Source organism: Mobula hypostoma, chromosome 5, assembly GCF_963921235.1.
Source record: "Mobula hypostoma chromosome 5, sMobHyp1.1, whole genome shotgun sequence".
In the NCBI taxonomy this organism is placed as follows: Eukaryota; Metazoa; Chordata; class Chondrichthyes; order Myliobatiformes; family Myliobatidae; genus Mobula; species Mobula hypostoma.
This window is the reverse complement of record NC_086101.1, coordinates 61255482-61269814: the sequence shown is the minus strand read 5'-3', so window position 1 is coordinate 61269814 and position 14333 is coordinate 61255482.

The window sequence follows — 14333 nt, the reverse complement described above, 5'->3', positions numbered from 1 at the left end:
CATGGGAGGCTAGTCGAGAAAATTCAGTTGCTCGGTATTCTGGATGAGGTAGTAAATAGGATTAGACATTGGCTTTGTTGGAGAAGCCAAAGAGTGGTAGTAAGGGGTGCTTCGCTGACTGGAGTCATGTACCGCAGGGATCAGCAGTGCTGAGACCTTTGTTGTTTGTCATTTATATGATAATGTGGTTAACTGGAACAGCAAATTTATGACTGACACCGAGATGGGGCGTGTTGTGGACATTGAGGAAAACTATAACAGCTTGCAGCAGGATATGCATCAGCTAGAAAAATGGCAGATAGAATTTAATGCAGACAAGTGCAAAGGTTTGCATTTCGGTAGAACCAACAAGGGTAGATCTAACACAGTGTACAGTAGGGCAGTGAGAAGTGTTGTAGAACAGAAGGATCTGGGATTACAGGTCCATAGTTCAATGAAAGTGATGTCACAAATAGACAGGGTCATTAAAAAAAGTTTTGAAACATTGGCCTTCAGAAATCAATGTATTGAGTACAGGAGAGAGGATATTATGTTGAAGTTGTATAAGACATTGGTGAGGTCTAATTTGGAGTATTGTGTGCAGTTTTGGTCAACTACTTACAGGAAAGATATCTACAAGGCTGAAACAGTACAGAGAAAAGTTATAAAGATGTTTCTGGGTATTGAGGACCTGAGTTATTAGGAAAGATTGAACAGGTTAGGACTGTATTCTTTAGAACATAAGTGATTGAGAGGAGACTGGATAGAGGTATACAAAATTATGAGGGGTATAAATAGGGTAAATGTAAGCAGGCTTTTTCCACTGAGTTCGTGAGTTAACTTAGAACATAGAATAGTACAGCACATTACAAGCCCTTCAGCCCACAATTTGTGCCGACCCTCAAACCTTGCCTCCCATATAACCCCCCACCTTAAATTCCTCCATATACCTGTCTAGTAGTCTCTTAAACTTCACGAGTGTATCTGCCTCCACCACTGACTCAGGCAGTGCATTCCACGCATTAAGGGTGAAAGGTGAGAAGTTCAAGTGAAATGTGAGGGGTAACTTCTTCACTCAGAAGGTCGTGAGAGTGTGGAATGAGCTGCCAGCACAACTGGTGCATGTGAGCTTGATTTCAACATCTAGGAGAAGTTTGGATAGGTATATGAATAGTAGGGAAATAGAGGGCTATGGTCCTGGAGCAGGTCGATGGGAGTATACAGTTTAAAATGTTTCTGTATGGACTAGATGGGCCGAAGGGCATATTTCTGTTCTGTAATCTTTGACTCTATGATTCTAAGTAGCCCACTTGAGAACTTGAAGAGTTTGGAGCCAATACTCACAATTAACTGGAAATAATTCAACCCACATTCCAAAATCAAAGTCTCATAAACCTCATTTGTGAAGCTGAAGTAGGCAGACATTTGCACATTCTTAGAGACCAAGCTCCAAACAATCACCAGCTTGTTTATTGAAGCATGCACAAATGGGCTTTAAACTCAACGTTGATAACACCAAGATCTTTTACCAACTTGCTCTAACCACAGCAACCTGTCCTCCAATAATAGCAGTTCCTGGAAAGACGGATTACATAGTATACGTATTTTAGGAGACACATGTAAGCAAAGACTGATGTCAATGGTGAAATTCACTGCTGTAATCTACTGCCACAGCCTTTAGACTTGAGGAAAAGGGTATTTGAAGATCAAGATCTCAAACCTGGCATGAAATCAAGGATGTAAATGTAGTGGTGTGTTTGCAGAAAGGAGAAGTGAAAGTTAATTAAATAGTTTATTTATACACTGTGACAGCAAAGCTAGGACAAGGAAAAGATAGGATGGCATTTGTATAAAAGTCAGAGGATGGTGGGAATTCAGCTGGGAAATGGGTATAAAAGGGTGGAAGAAGTTTTACTGACACATTTATGTATTGGACAGATCAAAGTGGAATAACTTCTTGTTCAGAATTAATATGCATGATCTGGGCATTTGTAGGGAGTGCACTTGTCAAGAAATGGTGCGGCATATATTTTTTTTAAATGCAGGTCCTATGAGGGGCAAAGGAAACATCTAATTACTAATTGAGATCCTTGCAATAGACACAGTTTAACATGGAAGGTTTGTAAGGATATCTCTGTGATCGTAATGTATATAAGTGCATATATGATTTCTTAAAAAGCATTTGACTTTTTGATATGATTTGAGCTTTTTCTTGGGGGAGGAAGGAGTAGAATTTAGTTTGCTCCACACTCCACCTTAGTAGGTGGCAGGAATGCATATTATGTTGGTGCCAATCACCATTAAACATTACAAGAACAAGAACAGTGAGACCCTAAGTATTCTCAGCAGGCTACCTTGGGCAAGCCACATTGTTTGCATGTGCAAAGCCAGACTGTTGAAACAGATATCAAATCTAATCATTGTCATTGGAAGAGCTTACCAGGTAGACAGAGCAAAACAATTTAAGTCTGCTTGAAGAAATACGTTATCTACATGGACATCTCCTATCTGCTGAAATGAACATTGAGATTATCTAGAGTACCAGGAAGTTATGCCACACAGTAGAAGGAAACCCTAAGTAAGCAATGTGATGAATGTACCACCTCTGACAAACTACTCATCCTCCGGTCCTGTGAGTCACCACCTCATCCACCTGTGGAAGAATCTGCTACAACCACATCTGTCTCATCTGTTATCTCAGAACAGAGAAAACCAGGAGAAGAATAAATAATTTGTGCAAGTCCGCTCTACTCTTGTACTCATTCTCCTGCCTTCCCAGTTACTTCCTTTGCTTGCCTACTGCCTTTCAGTAATTCTTGTGTTTGGACAAAATTATATCTCCAAGAACTAGTATCTTCATCTTTCCTCCATTTAAAAGAATCTCCACCTCCCTATCTATTCGAACTAAATAAACAATCCACATTTTTCCAAGTGGCATGATATCTGCTCTACAGCTTTCGATGTTTAAAACTTCTCTATACCTGCCTTAAGCATCTTAATGTCTTCTTCAAAGCCCACACTGCCATCTAGCTTTGCATTATTTGCACCAGTCATTTGGATCCTAACTTAAAATACAAGATCCAAAAAAACTGTTTCAGGCAATCGGCCAATACGTATATAAATGGATATAATGTTCCACTGTTTATCTTGCCTGTACTTTATTTTTCATTAATGTGAACACTTCTATCCAATCCATGATCAATTTTCTTAGTTTGTGAGCTCTCAGTAACTTCTGACACTTAACGATACAGGAGCAGCTTCCCTCCTCTGCCACCAGTTTTTCTGAACGGACATTGAACACATGAACACCACCACACTACTTGTTTTATTTCCTATATTTTGCACTACTTATTTAACCATCCCACAAAAAGAACGCAAAAGTAAGAAGAAATGGATAACTGAAGATATAATGCAATTGATGCAACAAAAACAGACCATCAAACTAAGAGACAGCGAAGAATACAAACAACTTCATAAGACAATAAAAAGAAAATGCGGAGAAGCTAAAGACAGATGGAGAAATGAGAAATACTAAGAGATAGAAATACTACAAACCCATAACCCTGGAACAAAGTTGATGCACAATAAGATTAAAGAACTACGGGGAAATTACCTTGCTCAGCAAGTGGATGCATCAAGGCAAAAGATGGCAGCTTAATTATGAACAAAGGGGAAATCCTAAACAGATGGACATAGTCACAGTCATAGTCATACTTTATTAATCCCGGGGGAAATTGGTTTTCATTACAGTTACTCCATAAATAATAAATAGTAATAGAACCATAAATAGTTAAATAGTAGTATGTAAACTATGCCAGTAAATTATGAAATAAGTCCAGGACCAGCCTATTGACTCAAGGTGTCTGACCCTCCAAGGGAGGAGTTGTAAAGTTTGATGGCCACAGGCAGGAATGACTTCCTATGATGCTCTGTGTTGCATCTCGGTGGAATGAGTCTCTGGCTGAACGTACTCCTGTGCCCACCCAGTACATTATGTAGTGGGTGGGAGACATTGACCAAGATGGCATGCAACTTAGACAGCATCCTCTTTTCAGACACCACCGTCAGAGAGTCCAGTTCCATCCCCACAACATCACTGGCCTTACGAATGAGTTTGTTGATTCTGTTGGTGGCTGCCACCCTCAGCCTGCTGCCCCAGCACATAACAGCAAACATGATAGCACTGGCCACCACAGACTCATAGAACATCCTCAGCACCGTCCGGCAGATGTTAAAGGACCTCAGTCTCCTCAGGAAATAGAGACGGCTCTGACCCTTCTTGTAGACAGCCTCAGTGTTCTTTGACCAGTCCAGTTTATTGTCAATTTGTATCCCCAGGTATTTGTAATCCTCCACCATGTCCACACTGACCCCCTGGATGGAAACAGGGGTCACCGGTACCTTAGCTCTCCTCAGGTCTACCAAGAGCTCCTTAGTCTTTTTCACATTGAGCTGCAGATAATTCTGCTCACACCATGTGAGAAAGTTTCCTACCGTAGCCCTGTGCTCAGCCTCATCTCCCTTGCTGATGCATCCAACTATGGCAGAGTCATCCGAAAACTTCTGAAGATGACAAGACTCTGCAGTAGTTGAAGTCCGAGGTGTAAATGGTGAAGAGAAAGGGAAACAAGACAGTCTCCTGTGGAGCCCCAGTGCTGCTGATCACTCTGTCGGACATACAGTGACAGAATATATAAAAGAACTTTTTGAAGACCAAAGAGGAGAAAAGCCAAGCATAAAGAAGAATCTTGAAGGACCTAGCATTCTAAAATCAGAAATTCGAGCAGTCGTAAATAAAACAAAACATAACAGAGCAATTGGTCCAGACAACATCGCTGTTGAAATGATACTGGCCTTTAGAAGATTTTGGAATAGAGAAAATAACAGAAATAGCAAGTGAAATCTATGATCATGGGGAGATACCTGATGATTTAATTAAATCAGTGTTCATCACACTTCCAAAGAAAGAGCGAGCAACAGAATGTGTTACATGGTACAATAAGCCTGATGAGCCACGTGGCAAAAATTATTCTCAGAGTAATCATGATGAGAGCAAGACACTGTATAAAACCAGAAATCAGTAAAGAACAATGCAGCTTTGTGGAAAACACTGGAACCAGAAATGCAATGTTCATGCTACGGATGATCTGTGGACGAGCCATCCAGGTACAAAAAGACATCTACCTATGTTTCATTGACTATACAAAAGCTTTTGACACTGTCAGACAGCAAGATCTTCTGGAAATGCTTCAAGATCTTGACATAGATGGGAAAGATATACGTTTCTTAAGAAACTTATACTGGGACCAGACAGCATCCATCAGAATACAAGGAGAAGTGAGTGAGTATGTGAATATCATGAGAGGAGTCAGGCAAGGTTGTGTCTTTTCACCAGACTTATTCAACCTGTATAGTGAAAATATCTTGAGAAGTATCAAAGACATCAAAGGATTCACAATTGGAGGCCATAATATAAGTGACACCAGATATGCTGATGACATCGTACTAATAGCTGACTCAGAAACAAAACTTCAAGAACTACTCACTATAGTGGCAGCAGAAAGTAATCGCAGAGGCCTCTCAATGAACACCAAGAAGACAGAAAGCATGGTCATCTCCAGAAAGACAAACGTCCCACAATGTGTGATCAAGATCGGAAATACAAACATCAAACAAGTCAACAAATTCAAATATCTTGGCAGCCTAATAACAAGTAATGGCAGGTGCAACACAGATATCAAATACAGGATAGCAATGGCGAAAGAAGCTTTCCAAAAAATGAAGACCATATTAACAGACAGAAAGATGAGCATGTACACTAAAAACAGAATACTGCAGTGCTACATTTATTCTATCCTGACTAATGGAAGTGAATGCTGGACCATTTCTCCAGCAATGGAAAAGAGACTCAAAGCAGCTGAACTATGGTTCTACAGGAGAATGTTAAAAATATCATGGACCACACACACATCAAATGAAGTTTCCAGAAGAGCCCAAGCAGTTCGATCACTCACACCAACAATAAGAGAAAGACAACTCAGATTCCTGGGACACATCATGCGGAAAGGTGAACTGGAAAAACTCTTGCTCTCTGGAATGATTGCGGGGAGCAAATCTAGAGGAAGACCTCGGCTTATGTACTTCAAAAGCATAGCCAGGTGGCTACACATGGAGGAAATGGAAGTCATCCAAAAAACAAAGGATAGATCTATATGGAAAACCATGGTCACCAAAGTCCGCATCGGATATGGTACCTAGACAGACAGACTTATCTAATTTAGCTATTAATACTGTAATTCACAGTTTTCTTTTTTGCTCTATTATCATGTATTGCCTTGTGCTGCTGCCGCAAAGTTAATGAACTTTACGACATATGGCCTCACACTTGGGGAGTGCTTACTAAATAGTTATAGCTCAATGTGATAAATGGGAAGTGGGTCAGAGTCTGATAATCTATTCCTATAACTATTATGGTTACCATTTTAGTGCTTAATGATGATCCTTTCTGCCTGATATCATCTTGCTGTGTGAATGTTGCATTTTCTCAGGGTTATGTCCACTCTGTTCTTATGTACTTGGAACAAAAGGTAATCATCACTTTACATATCAACTCAAGGTCACAAATATATCCTTTAGCTGACTTGATTGTCATTTAACTGAAGAGTATTTTAGTGTAATTTATGCAAGAACATAACCTTAGTCCAAACTTTTATGTAATTTATAGATTACACATTACCTGAAGCCTCAACGTTCTGCTAATCTTTAGAAAACATATGCGTCATTTGTGTCATAGCATTATGAAACATAAGGTACAAAACTCTCCAAATACTTTAACTTAAATTGAAATGAATGAATGAACCCACTGTTTCATAGAACTTTTAAGCATCAATTCCTTCCAGAGGTTAGGAACTTCAGCAGTGTCAGATTTCTACATAACTTTTCCAGTTTGTGACCTCAGGCAATGTCACATTTCAAGTTGGCTCAAAACCAAAGCCTGACATAAAATACCTCAGGAATATCAATTAAATTTATGTACAAATTGCACAAGAATATAAAAGTAAAGAGATCAGAAAAACAAAGAAGTGGAATGGATAGAACATGTCCTAATGTGGACCTCATGTTTGCATCTCTGGTAGGCCCAGTGTCCTGCTTACCTTTTGTGGCCAGTCAACTCTCAGTGTTCATGAAGTTCTTGTTGTTGAGACTGCCTCACAAACTGGATAAGTCTGTAAACAGCGAATTATAATGCGGCCTCAAACTGTGTTCCCTCCTCTCAAGCAATCTGATGGTTTGTTGCCAAAGGCCTGTCTCAAGTAAATTTATTTAAAAACTGATTCAACCTTGAGATATCCCAATCTTTGGTTGGTGTAGGCCAAAAGCCTAATGTAAACTAACACATTCAAAATGCAGGAGGAACTCAGTAGGCCAGGCAGCATCTATGGAAAAAAGTACAGCTGACGTTTTGGGGCGAGACTCTTCGGCAGGATATAAAGTATATTCTGTATCTCAGCTCAGTACAATTATAGACTGTCTCTAATAGGGTTGCCAACTTCCTCACTCCCAAATAAGGGACAAAAGTAGCAGTCAAATACGGGACACTTGTGTTTACCCTGAGAAAGATTACCATGATCATGAAGCCTTGCGCGGGCACCTGTGTGGGCATGCGTGTACATGTCGATTTTTTTCCTACAAATTGGTTTTGGCTTAATCTTCTCGATTCTGCTTTTACTATATGTTAGTGTTATTTTAGGTTTTATGTGTTATTTGGTAAGATTTGGTAGGTTATTTTTTGGGTCTGGAAACGTTCAAAAAATGTTCCCATATAAATTAATGGTAATTGTTTCTTCGCTTTACGCCATTTCGGCTTACGAGCGCTTTCATAAGAACGCTCTACCTTAGCGGGGGAAATACAGGACAAGGGCGGTCTTGTATGTGACAAACCAATTTAGCCCAATATACGGGACATCCCCGCTAATACGGGATAGTTGGCAACCCTAGTCCCTAGACCCTGACCCCCAGTATGTTTTACGTATCAACACCACATTTTTCAGCCACAAAAACTCAGAATGACAATAAGTGCAGTTCAGTAAGCTGAACTAACCTGCTATAACCACCTGCTAATGCAATCAGTCAATTGATTGAAGTACTTAAATAATCATCAGCTTCAACAAACTTGCATTTCACTGGATGGCAAATACTCATTCTCTTGTAATTTAAAACTCTCATTCAGCTCTTATTCTATTTGATTTTCTGGTATCTGTCTCAATTGTGTGTCTTATTTGGTATTTCCCCTGTAATTGTTTCCAGACACAATCTGAGGTATCGGCCTGAAGTGTTTACAGTTTATTCCCTTCTAGAGATGCTGCCGGACTTGCTGAGTTCCTCCAGCATTTTGTGTCTCAGGTTTTGGGATTTACTACAGTATGTAATTGCAATTCATTCTGCAGATGGTACATACCACAGGCATTGCGAGCCAGTGATGGAAGAAAAGAATGTTTAAGGCAATCAAATGGAAAACTTAATGAGTGTGTTGTTTAGCCCTGGATGACAGAGAGCATCTGGAGGTTGTTGGAGCTGTATATTTTGAGGATTATATTGAGCTGTATATATTGGAGTATTATATTCCAGGACACTCCTGACTTGTCTCTTGTAAATAGTGTGGTAAGGTCATTGACTATGAGAATGAGGGGAATTCACCACAATATACCCAGACTCTTGCACACTCTTGACACCCTGGTATTTCTGTGGCTGATCGTGTTGAATTTAAGATCAACAATAACCTCTAGGATGTTAATCAAAAACAGGTTTATTATTACTGGCATGTGGTATGGCATGAAGTTTGTTAACAGCAGCAGCAGCAGTTCATGCAATATATGTTAATATAGAAAGAAAAAAAAGTAGATCATTTACATTACGTAATTATATTAATACATTACTTAATTTATGTAATTAATATGTATATTGAATAGACAGATGAAAAATAATGGAAAACAAATAATATATATAAAAAGTTGTCTTGGATACTATGGAGGCTAGTACCCAAGATGGAGATGACTAATTCTACAACTTTCTATAGTTCATTTCAGTCCTGTGCAGTAGCACCTAACCCCCGCCCCCCACAGCACATCAATAGAAATTTTTGAGTGTTTTACTTAACAAACCAAATCTCTTCAAACTCCTGAGGAAATATAGACACTGTCATGCCTTCTTTATAGTTGCATCAATATGTTGGTACCAGGTTAGGTCCTCAGAGATCTTGACATCTAGGAACTTGAAAATGCTCACTCTCTCTACTACTGATCCCTGAATGATGACTGATTTATTCATGTTCCCTCATCTTACCCTTCCTGAAGTCCACAATCAGCTCTTTCGTCTTACTGACATTGTGTGCAAGGTTGTTGCTGTGACACCACTCAACTACCTCAGAATCAGAATCAGAATCAGAATCAGGCTTATTACCACCAGCATGTGTTAACTTAGCAGCAGCAGTTCAGTGCAATACATAATATAGAAAAAAGAAAAAAAATATATAATAATAAATAAGTAAATCAATTACAGTATATGTATATTGAATAAATCAACAATTGTGTAAAAAACAGAAATAATAAAAAAAGTGAGGTAGTGTCCAAATGGTTAAATATCCACCTAGGAATCGGATGCGAGAGAGGAAGAAGGTGTTCCTGAATCGCTGAGTGTGTGCCTTCAGGCTTCTGTACTTGCTACCTGATGATAACACTGAAAAAAGGGCATGCCCTGGATGCTGGAAGTCCTTGATAATGACTGCTGCCTTTCTGAGACACCGCTCCTTGAAGATGTCCAGGATACTTCGTAGGCTAGTACCCAAGATGGAGCCAACTAAATTCACAACCCCCTGCAGCTTTGTTCGATCCTGTGCAGTAGCTCCCCCATATCAGACAACGATGCTGCCTATCAGGGTTCTCTCCACAGTACATCTATAGAATTTTTTGAGTGTATTTGTTGGTATACCAAATCTCTTCAAACTCCTAATGAAGTATAGTCACTGTTTTAGTTTTTTTATAACCGCATTGATCTGTTAGGACCAGGTTAGATCCTCAGAGATGTTGACATCCAGAAACTTGAAACTGCTCACTCTTTCCATTTCTGATTGTTATGAGGATTGGTATGTGTTCCTGCGTCTTACCCTTCCTAAAGTCCACAATCAGCTTCCATCTTACTGATGTTGAGTGCCAAGTAGTTGCTGCGGTACCATTCCACTAGTTGGCATATCTCACTCCTGTACGTCCTCTCATCACCATTTCAGATTCTACCAACAATGGCTGTTTCTTCAGCAAATTTATAGGTGGTATTTGAGCTATGCCTAGCCACACAGTCATGGATACAGAGAGAGTAGAGCAGTGGGCTAAGCACACACTCCTGAGGTGCACCTGTGTTGGTCATCAGAGAGGAGGCGAAATTATCACCAATCTGCACAGATTGCGGTCTTCCAGTTAGGAAGTCGAGGATCCAATTGCTGAGGGAGGTACAGAGGCCCAGGTTCAGTAACTTCTCAGTCAGGATTGTGGGAATAATGGTGTTAAATGCTGAGCTATGAACAACGAACAGCATCCTGACATAGGTGTTTGTGTTGTCCAGGTGGCCCAAGGCCGTGTGAAGAGTCATTAAGATTGCATTTACCATTGATCTATTGTGGCGATAGGCAAATTGCCATGGGTCCAGGTCCTCACTGAGGCAGGAGTTCACTCTAGCCATGAGTAACTTCTTAAAACATTTCATCACTGTAGATAGAGTGCTACTGGATGATAGTCATCAATCAGCTCACACTACTTTTTTTAGAAACTGGTATAATTTTTGCCTTTTTGAAGCAGATGGGAACTTCTGACCGTAGCAGTGAAAGGTTGACAATGTCCTTGAATACTCCCACCAGCTGGTTGGCACAAGTTTCCAGAGCCTAACCAGGTACTCTATCGGGGACTGCCACCTTGTGAGGGTTCACCTTTCTGAAAGGCAGACTGACATCAGCCTCCAAGTCAGAGATCACAAGGTCACAGGCTGCAGCAGGGATCTTCACAGCTGTAGTTATAATCTCCGTTTCAAAGCAGGCATAGAAGGTGCTGAGTTCATCAGGTAGTGAAGCATCACTACCATTCATGCTATTGTGTTTTGCTTTGTAGGATGTGATGTCCTGCAAACCCTGCCAGAGTTGACGTGCATCTGAAACAAAAATACAGATGGTAGAAATCTAAAATAAAAGCAGAAAATGCAGGAAGCCATTGCTCAAACAGCATCTGGGAAAGAGAGCCTGTTAACTTCCCATCAGAACTGGAAAAGAGAGATCAAGACATTTTTCAGGACCCTTTCCCAGTTCTCAAAAAAAGTCATTGGATTTGAAATGTTAACTTTTTCCCTTTCCAAAGAATTGCCTGACTAGTCGAATATTTCTGGCATTTTTTGACTTTATTGAAATTAGTTTCTTCTTAGCTTTTGCTAATTGCTGTACTTCCTTCTGTCAGGTACAAATCCATTTGTTTCTTTATTACACTGAATGAGCTAAACTTATTGGAAATTAAAGTTCAAAATAACACAGATATTGAAAAGTAAAATAAAACAGTGTCAAACAGAAGAAATCAGAATCAAAATCAGGTTTATTATTATCACTGACATATTTTGTGAAAATTTTTAACCTAGCAGCAGCGGTTCAATGCAATACATAATGTAGAAGAAAAAAACAAAATAAAATAAGAATAATAAATCAATAAGTAAATAAACTACAGTAGACATATGTTGAATTGATTAAAAATCGTGCAAAAAACAGAAATAATACATACTAAAGAAGTGAGGAAGTGTCTAAAAGTTCAATGTCCATTTAGGAACCAGATGGCAGAGGGGAAGAAGGTGTTCCTGAATTGCTGAGTGTGTGCTTTCGAGCTTCTATACGTCCTACCTGATGATAACAGTGAGACAAGGTCATGCCCTGGGTGCTGGAGGTCCTTTATAATGAAGGCTGCCTTTCTGAGACACCGCTCTTTGAAGATGTCCTGGATACTTTGTAGGCTAGTACCCAAGATGGAGCCGACTAAATTTACAACCCTCTGCAGCTTCCTTTGGTCCGGTGCAGTAGCCCCTCCATACCAGACAGTGATGCAGCCTGTCAGAATTCTGTCCATGGTGCATCTATAGAAGTTTTTAAGTGTATTTGTTGACATACCAAGTCTCTTCAAATCCTAATGCAGTAAAGCCGCTGTCTTGGCTTCTTTATAACTGCATTGCTATGTTAGAACCAGGTTAGATCCTCAGAGATGTTGACACCCAGGAACTTGAAACTGCTCACTCTCTCCATTTTGATCCCTCTATGAGGATTGGTGTGTGTTTCCTCATCGTATCCTTCCTGAAGTCCGCAATCAGCTCTTTCATCTTACTGACATTGAGTGCCAGGTTGTTGCTGCAGCACCATTCCACTAGTTGGCATAGAATCGTAGAACCATAGAACACTACAGCACGGAAAACAGGCCATTCGGCCCTTCTTGTCTGTGCTGAAACATTATTCTGCTAGTCCCATTGACCTGCATTCAGTCTATAACCCTCCAGACCTCTCCCATCCATGTACATATCCAACTTATTCTTAAAACTTAAGAGTGAGCCCGCATTTACCATGTCAGATGGCAGCTCGTTCCACATTCCCACCACTCTCTGAGTGAAGAAGTTCCCCCTAATGTTCCCTCTAAACCCTTCCCCTTTCACCCTAAAGCTATGTCCTCTCATATTTATCTCTCCTAGTCTATGTGGAAAGAGCCTATTCACATTTACTCTGTTTATACCCCCCATGATTTTGTAAACCTCTATCAAATCTCCCCTCATTCTTCTATGCTCCAAGGAATAAAGTCCTAACCTGTTCAACCTTTCCCTGTAACTGAACTCCTGAAGACCCAGCAACATCCAGGTAAATATTCTCTGCACTCTTTCAAACTTACTGATATCCTTCCTATAGTTAGATGACCAGAACAGTACACAATACTCCAAATTTGGCCCCACCAATATCTTATATATACCTCCCCATAACATCCCAACACCTATACTCAATATTTATGAATGCCAGTATGCCAAAAGCCTTCCTTACAACCCTGTCTACCTGTGATGCCACTTTCAGGGAAAGATGTATCTGAACTCCCAGATGTCTTTGTTCCTTCAGTGCCCTACCATTTACTGGGTATGTCCTACCTTGATTTGTCCTTCCAAAATGCAACACCTCACACTTGCCTGCATTAAATTCCGTCTGCCATTTTCTGGCCCATTTTTCCAGTTGGCCCAGATCCCTCTGCAAGCTTGAAAGCCTTTCTTGCTGTCCACAATGCATCCAATCTTAGTGTCATCAGCAAACTTGTTGATCCAATTTACCACATCATCATCTAGATCATTGATATAGACAACAAACAACAATGGTCCCAGCACAGATCCCTGAGGCACACCACTAGTCACAGGCCTCCAGTCTCAGAAGCAATCATTCACTACCACTCTCTGTCTTCACTCACACAGCCAATTTCGAATCCAGTTTACGACCTCTCCATGGATACCTAGTGTCTGAACCTCCTGAACAAACCTCCCATGTGGGACCTTGTCAAGGGCCTTAGTAAAGTCCATGTAGACAACATCCACAGCCTTTCCTTCATCTACTTTCTTGGTAACCTCCTTGAAAAACTCTACAAGATTCGTTAAATATGATCTTCCATGCACAAAACCATGCTGACTATCCTTAATCAGCCCTTGGCTGCCAAATACTTGTATATCCGATCTCTCAGAACACCTTCCAATAATTTAGGTTCTACTGATATCGGGCTCACCAGCCTGTAGTTACCTGGTTTACTTTTGGAGCCTTTTTTAAACAACGGAACAACATGAGCTACCCTCCAGTTCTCCAGTTCTGTTAAATATTTCTGCCAGAACCCCTGCAATTTCTACACTAGTCTGTCTCAAGGTCCGAGGAAATATCATGTCAGGCCCAAGGGATTTATCTACTATTATTCACTGTAAGGCAGCAAGCATCTCCTCCTCTTTAATCTATATATGTTCCATGACACTGCTGCTTGTTTCCCTTCCTTCCAAATACGCTACGCCAGTTTCCTGAGTAAATACCAATGCAAAAAATTTGTTTAAGATCTCCCCCATCTCATGAGGCTCCACACATAGATGACCACTTTGATATTCTGGGGACGAATTTTGTCCCTTACTATCCATTTACTCTTAATATACTTGTAGAAACCCTTTGGGTTTACCTTCACATTATCTGCCAAAGCAACCTCATGTCTTCTTTTTGCCTTCCTGATTTCCTTCTTTAGTATTTCCTTACATTTTCTATACTCTTCAAGTACCTCATCTGT